We start from the raw sequence: 7303 nt of genomic DNA, 5'->3' as shown, positions 1-7303 counted from the left end.
AAGAAAATGACAAATCATGTATACTAATTTAAATGAGATGTTTGCATTGCTTCCGTTTATTGATACATGTATGTCTCGACAAATCAATAAACGGGAATGATGCGAATATCTAATTCAATTAGACAAGTGATAAATTACGGACAAATAACGAGACTCTAAGCTTTGATAGCGATCTACTACTAAAGGCTTCTTTTTCACAGGTGTTTCCTGACTTTTCATATTGAAGAAAAACCTGTCTTACCGACATCCGGTTAAGGCCAACAAAATAATGCTGACCCCTTTCCGATCTTGTCTATCGTGACCCAATGGGTGTCGTATTAGACAAGTTTAACCGTACAACATTATACAATTCACAAAGAGAGTACAATAGCGTCTGTCACGTTTTAAAGTACATCACATAGATAACGACCATTTACATCACTGACTTAACCCCTGACCTTTCGGACCTAACTTATTCTCCAAGCGCAGGCACTTGAGTTTAGCATTAGAAAAACAAATAATCGCAAAACTAAATTTAAAAAATGGTCGATCCGGAATCTGAGCGGCCTCTTTACACACGTGTAGAGAGGCCGATCAGGTTCCGGTCAGATGCTAAACTCAGGTACTTTTGCTCAAAGAGACCTAAATGACATGGTCCACGTCAATGTATACAACACAGTGGAATACGGCCCCAATTAAATACATTACTTATATCTTATAGAATTCCGCAATCCATGCTATGCCTTCAAGTCCTTTTCTTGCCTGCACACGAGCACGGGCACATGCGCGTGATGCACGATGTAATCGCTAACGCTTCCCATGACCGTCCTCCGGAATTTGCCTTGTCCTCGGGTCCCCGTTATAATCATGCCAGATTTCTCCTCGACTGCGATCTTGACGATTACCTCCCCTGGTTTTCCCGACCCCGTCCGGAACTTTCCCTGAATCTGGTGAAACAAAACCAACATGATAGCATTATCGGATCTGAAAAAGCACAGCGGCTGAAACCCTACAAAGAGTAAATAGTGTTCGCCGGGAAACAAGACACAAGCAATTGAATTAATCTTCATTTATTTTGTTTCAATGTGGTTTTAAACAATAAAGGCAAAAATAAAGGAATATTCTAAATAGTTTAGAATTTTCATCGGCAACGAATAGATTGTGTTACTGGCTTTTTTCGATTATTCGACCTCTTATCTCTCACCTTGCCATCAACCTTTTCTTTGTACTTATCCTCGATGGCCTTGACCTTACATTCGAGTTCGTTTAGTAGCTGTTGTACTACTCCCGGACCTGTTTAAATAAAGCATGCCACGAACACTGAGAGATGTTTTCTTTATCAGTTTTGGCGGTATCATAGTATTTACCTATATCGTTGTTAGTATCATGATGCAATATCGAAAACTCCGAAATACCAACGATGTACATAACATCTCGAACTTCAGACCAGTATGGATTTCACCTTTCTCGCTACTTTTAAGCATTATACCGGTCATGACGAGTCCTGGAGGTAGAAACAGATCCTTGGTGTAGCGATTTTTTGGAATTCTGTATTACGGAATTTTACAGGTGCGGTCATCTGTGTGAGCCTTTCGTTCATTTCTTAGTCTCCGAGGATTGGCGTAACCACGATAGCCACAATATTCTCGTCAGTTGTGGCACAGTTCATAACATACACACTTTACTCATTAGTTCATTTGAGATTGATCGGTGTTCGTCTGATTTAGGAATTTCAGATAATTAAGTGGTTTCGTAGTGTAGACCAAATTCCAATCTTATGGTCCCTTGAAGCATCGATGGTTCCTGGAAGGACGAAACAGCTGTATGTTTGTTGCATTGTAATTCATTTTTGGCATTAAGGATCTATAACCAAATTTAGAAGTGCGCAATCACCTATGCTCATCTGTGGAGGACATGTTAAAATTATTGACAAGAATAACACCAACAGCAGAGGTAGACAACCTCTGTATATTAAACAGAGACGTAATCTAAAGGGTAGGGTATGTGTGATTATAGGACCTTCACACTTATACAATGGTTTAATGACCCCAAAAGACACGACTACGGACAATGGTATCTGTGATCTCGCTTTTTCTCGTCATATCGCATAAATACACATACCCTCTGTTCAGTCACGTTAATATATAGATACTATCTGTTATAAAGCCGGGTGTTTTGGTGGCTATCCCCATTTAACTGTGTACCCAGAAATAGCAGACATGAAGTTGTTTGGGACCGTAGCTCTGGTGGCTTTGTTGTTGATCATCCCAAACGATGGCAGAAGACTACGGCAGAGAAGAAGTAAGTTAATTCGGTGGATAAAAGAGGACATCTTATGTCATTTTTGTGTTATATTTGTTAATAGGTGTGCATTTATGAGTTTCTCGGGTTTCAAGTTGCCTGAAAATTTGAATCGATCAGATTGCATTGGCGGTGCTCACTAATGTTATGAAATCATAAAGTTGAAAACGATTTAACTGGTTCCGGTTAGTCAGCAAATTAAAACAAACAATTTCTTCGCTATGTTGGCTGTAAGTTTCAAAAGACATTACATATTATTATAATATTGATTAGAATATAATTGGACATTATTGTATCACTATTCATCCTTTTCCGCCGTGGAGTTGTGCTTGCTGTTGTACAGTGGTATGATGTTATTGACGTGTACATCCTCATATTGTTGGTGTACAGTGTCTTATTGGTTATAATTTGTCTCGAATCGAATTGTTGCTGGTGTTTAATCTCGTATGTTGATGTTTTCCCCAGTCTCGCTGGTTTGTAGTCTTAGTGTTTGTGTTGTGATTCTAGGTGTAGCTATAGTTGACGAGGTTGCAGAACTAAAAGCTAAAGTAGAGAAGTTATCTGAACAAGTTCACAAGCTTGAGGAGCAGAGCCATGGGGTTCATATTCATATAGGAAACGACCATCATGATCACCATGACGATCAAGACACCGGCCACCATGCTGACCACGATGGCCATGACGATCACGACACCGAACTACATGCTGACCACGATGACCATGACGATCACGACACCGAACATCATGCTGACCACGATGAGCATGGCGATGACCGCTCTACTAATACACATGCTGACCACGATGACAATGTCGATGACAGCCAAAGCACCCATACCAACGACAGCGATTCCACCAACATCGCCGATGACAGCGATTCAACAAACACCGGAGATGACAATCATGACAATCACCATCACAACGAACACCATCATAAACATCGCCACAACACACACCATCACAGCGAACACCATGACAACCATTACCCAAATGCCCATAACATCTATGTCAACATGAAGCTTGAAGAGGGACATGGTCATTGCGAAAAGCATTCAGAAGCGGTCCATGAGGAACACGGTAAGACCCATGTAATTGTGGAGCAAATCTTTAAAGTTGTATTTCCCTAACCCAAATATATTCCATTTTGAGCAGATTTTAACCAAACCAATTACTGACAATTATATAAACAATGAGACTATCCTAATACACACATATATTTGTATTTCTTGAGACGTTAGATTACACTTTGTTTCCTTTGTAAGTTAAAATAGCGTAACCACTTATAACAAATAGTAGTTTTATATTAAACAGAGGTCCACGCACACTGTGAGATGATGCCCAACATGCAGACTCCCGATCTCACTTATAAGATCAGAGGACATATCGAGTTGACTCAGAAGGTAAGAAAAGATTTAGATTTTCACTTGTAAGCAGATCTAAGATTTGTCTTTATGCCAATCATCTCTAAATACCAGTTATACTGACATGCAGCCCACATTCGAACGTAAACTGTCTTTGGATAACATTTTACCATTTAAACCAATTATATTTCCTTATTGTAGGTCCCTGCAGGTAGGGCGTAAGACTTGTACCTGCTGCCCCAAGTGCATGATCATAAGAGGCGACTAAATTTGGGATATTATATTTTCTTTCTTTTTTCTAAACAACTTTCTTCTTCCTAATGTCTTCCCTGACAATGCCAAGACATACCAGAGTCTGTGAAAATATTAGTTTCTACTCCTGCTTAAACTCAGCAATTTAGGAGTGGGACGACTGGTTCGCCTATTGTCAGTATAATGGGACCAGGTGGGGTGTCCTGCTCGGTGTCTTCGGCAGTATTTTTCAGTTAGGTAGCACTATAAAGTCGGCATCAGTTCCGCGCTGTCACGGGGAGACAAACACGTACATAACGCAGCCTCCTAAAACACACACGCATACAATACACCCATGCATCTTGCACACAGGGGAGGCCGTCCTTAAATGACAATAGCTGTTGATAGGACGTTTAATACTAAACCAAACCAAACCAAATCCTTCTTGTAGGGTTGCATAATTTTGTTTTGTTTTAAATGACAATTACAAGTATTATTAAAACATTGAAAGAAAATACTAGCTTTAAAATAGATATCAGTTTAAGCCGTGTAAAGTAATGTTACGCTGTTAAATCGACACCTTTCCTCGTTTGCTGTACCTCTACATATGTTCGGAATGCTCTAGATTCAATCTTTGGTTCTTAAGTACAAATTATGAGCCCAAAATGGAAAACAAAAATCTTATTTGGGAAGGACATGTTTATTTTGTTTGACTTTCTGGGTCAGTTTTCAATAGGGGTTTCATCACTGTATTACTTGTGATTCTTCTAAAGGGCATATTTACCGATTTATCATTATACAGCATGCAGACAGTAGAACATACCATTATCACAATACCAATATGACATCAAAACAGCAACTACATTACGAGTACAAATTGAAACCAAAACAATTCCACAACGACAACACCAAAGGCCGTATAAACAAACCAAACCACAGTAGTACCTATTATAAGACAGAAACATTTAAGGGTACAACATAAACAACAACACCAGTACTTACCACAACGATACCCGTAATACCGTTACTTATCATAACAACGTTTATCAGGATTGAACGACATTTTGTTTTATTGCATGCCGGTGTCATAAAGCCCGCTCATAGAGGAACTTGCAATGGAAATGTAATATACTGTTATAAAATAACTTGTAACTTCAGCCCCACGAAGATGAAGTGAGTGTTCACTACAACCTCAGGAATCTGAAGCCCAGCGTAAGTCACGCCTNCCCATGAAAGCGGGGACATGGAGCGGTGTTGTGACTCCCTCGGGGGCCACTACAACCCTACCAATAAACAACACGGAATTGCTGGCAGCACTGATAGGTAAGCCCTGTTTATTACCGGTGTTTTTTTGTCTGTTCGATTTTTTTTTTTTAAATCAGTGTAAGATTAAAATGTAAGATTATGTTCAAACCCCGATGTATACACCGCAAGAAATATTTTATAATGATTATTTCAACCAAGATATCTAACAGCATTGTTTAAAGAGTCTTACTATCTTGTGTGTCACAATTTCGTTGACAGACATAAATATACTGTTTTCAGTATTTTGCTTAACATCTAGAAAATCAATACTAATATACAAGTCCCCAATGTACTAACTGTTCAAGGTTACGTATTTATGTTATTTTCAGTCATGTAGGAGACGTAGGAAACATAGCTGGTGACGAACAAGGGTTATATGTCAACAACCAGACGATCCATGCTGATTTACATCAACTCATCGGCCGATCATTAGTCGTGAGTAGTATTAATCAAGCAAGTAGTCACGTGATTGTCGCAAAGTCTAGACCGTTTGACAGCGTCTGAACCTCTTAAGAGTTAGAAGACACATATTTGACTCCTCGTGTCGGAATCACTCGGGACAAACCTGTAAGCCGATTATTAAAATGGTTAGGTAGAATTTCCAAGTTTAATGTTGTTTTTTATGCAAAGCATATAAATAGCAGCGAACGAGATATTTGAGGATATTGTCATTGTTGTTTTTTTGTTAATACGCAAATAATGTTATGATGTTAAACAACGGAAATTTTACTTTAATGTCAATCAAAGTTCCACGTGACTGCAGGATACGTAACAAATTAAACGATAGTTAAAATACCTACGTATGTTCTTACATCAATTACAGATTCATCAAGACGTCGATACCGGCCATGGTACTCAGGGACCAAGACTAGCGTGCTGTGTCATAGGGCGAAGCCATGACGATCACCAGTCTCACCATGAAGATCACGACCAACATGGTCACCATGAAGATCACGACCAACATGGTCANCACCATGAAGATCACGACCAACATGGTCACCATAAAGATCACGACCAACATGGTCACCATGACGACCACCAGTCTCACCATCACGATCACGACCAACATGGTCACCATGACACTGATGGCCATCATGGACAGCACTCCGACCGTGCCCATGATGACCAGCAACAAGACAACACAGACCAACACGGATAACATGGAGCCAATCATGAACACGTTTCGTCAGACTTTCACTCACATAGAATTCGCTTTGTCTTAACACGACACTTATACAAAAATATGCATAATAAGTAGTGTTGAGATAATTTTATACAGTTGAATTTCAATTGTTACTTTGTATACGATGTAGTATTAAACTGATCACCAACAACACTGATTGTAGTATGAAATACCTTGTCTTGGAGTGTTATTTTCTGAGTTATCTGTTTTGACTTATACATATTGCTTCTGTTTTCCTGTTTTTGCTACGGACTTCAAAATCTCGATTCGATGGATGGTAAGTAGTACAGGTGCCATCCGGATATTGTGCGTTGACACAGGGTTATACTACTGCAAAACAGACAGAGAAGGATTGCATGTGTGCTTCCATATCTGTACACATTTACATGAACAGAATTACATTTCAACTGACCCCAATTCTACAGGTGAACCAAAATTATCGCCCCCTACGGGACATACAGTGGAAAACTACAGATCTAAGTTTCGTCTTCCAAATGTCCTCCATATCGGTATTTTTTGTATTTTGTGGGGGGTTTTATCATCCGAAACAGATTTTTTCTAGATTTCTCCAACGTCCCTTAAGCAAAAGACACGGAAGAAAATCCCAGATTCAGCACGTGGCTTGACCTTTCAGTTTTGAGCTTTGATTGATTCAAAGTTCCGAATTACATGAGTAGTTATAGATGATCGTCTACATCAGTTTCTGACGGCCTAGGCAAATGTGATTTGTGAAAATTCTTTGTCTGGAGGAATGTGTTATGGAAACTCTGGATGACTGGGAATGATTATTACGTAAGAGTAATATGGCTCTTGTATTTTAGTACCATGTTTCTGGAAAGTGAACATTCCAGTTTACCGGTATCTGGATTGATTAGCTTCCAATGCAGGTCTTCTTTGTCTACCACGTCTCAGATGTAACGACACTTTTCATTGGTTAATCATCATA

The 7303-nt window shown here is 39.3% G+C and overlaps 1 pseudogene; it reads left to right on the top strand.

Moving 5' to 3' along the window:
- The first annotated feature begins 2134 nt into the window (after window positions 1-2134).
- The window catches only part of LOC110461044, a 15727-nt pseudogene continuing 10558 nt past the window's right edge, over window positions 2135-7303 (top strand).

The sequence above is a fragment of the Mizuhopecten yessoensis genome, unplaced genomic scaffold (assembly GCF_002113885.1).
Source record: "Mizuhopecten yessoensis strain PY_sf001 unplaced genomic scaffold, ASM211388v2 scaffold10549, whole genome shotgun sequence".
Taxonomy (NCBI): Eukaryota; Metazoa; Mollusca; class Bivalvia; order Pectinida; family Pectinidae; genus Mizuhopecten; species Mizuhopecten yessoensis.
The sequence above is the reverse complement of the archived record's forward strand: the minus strand, read 5'-3'. Positions and strand labels throughout refer to the sequence as shown.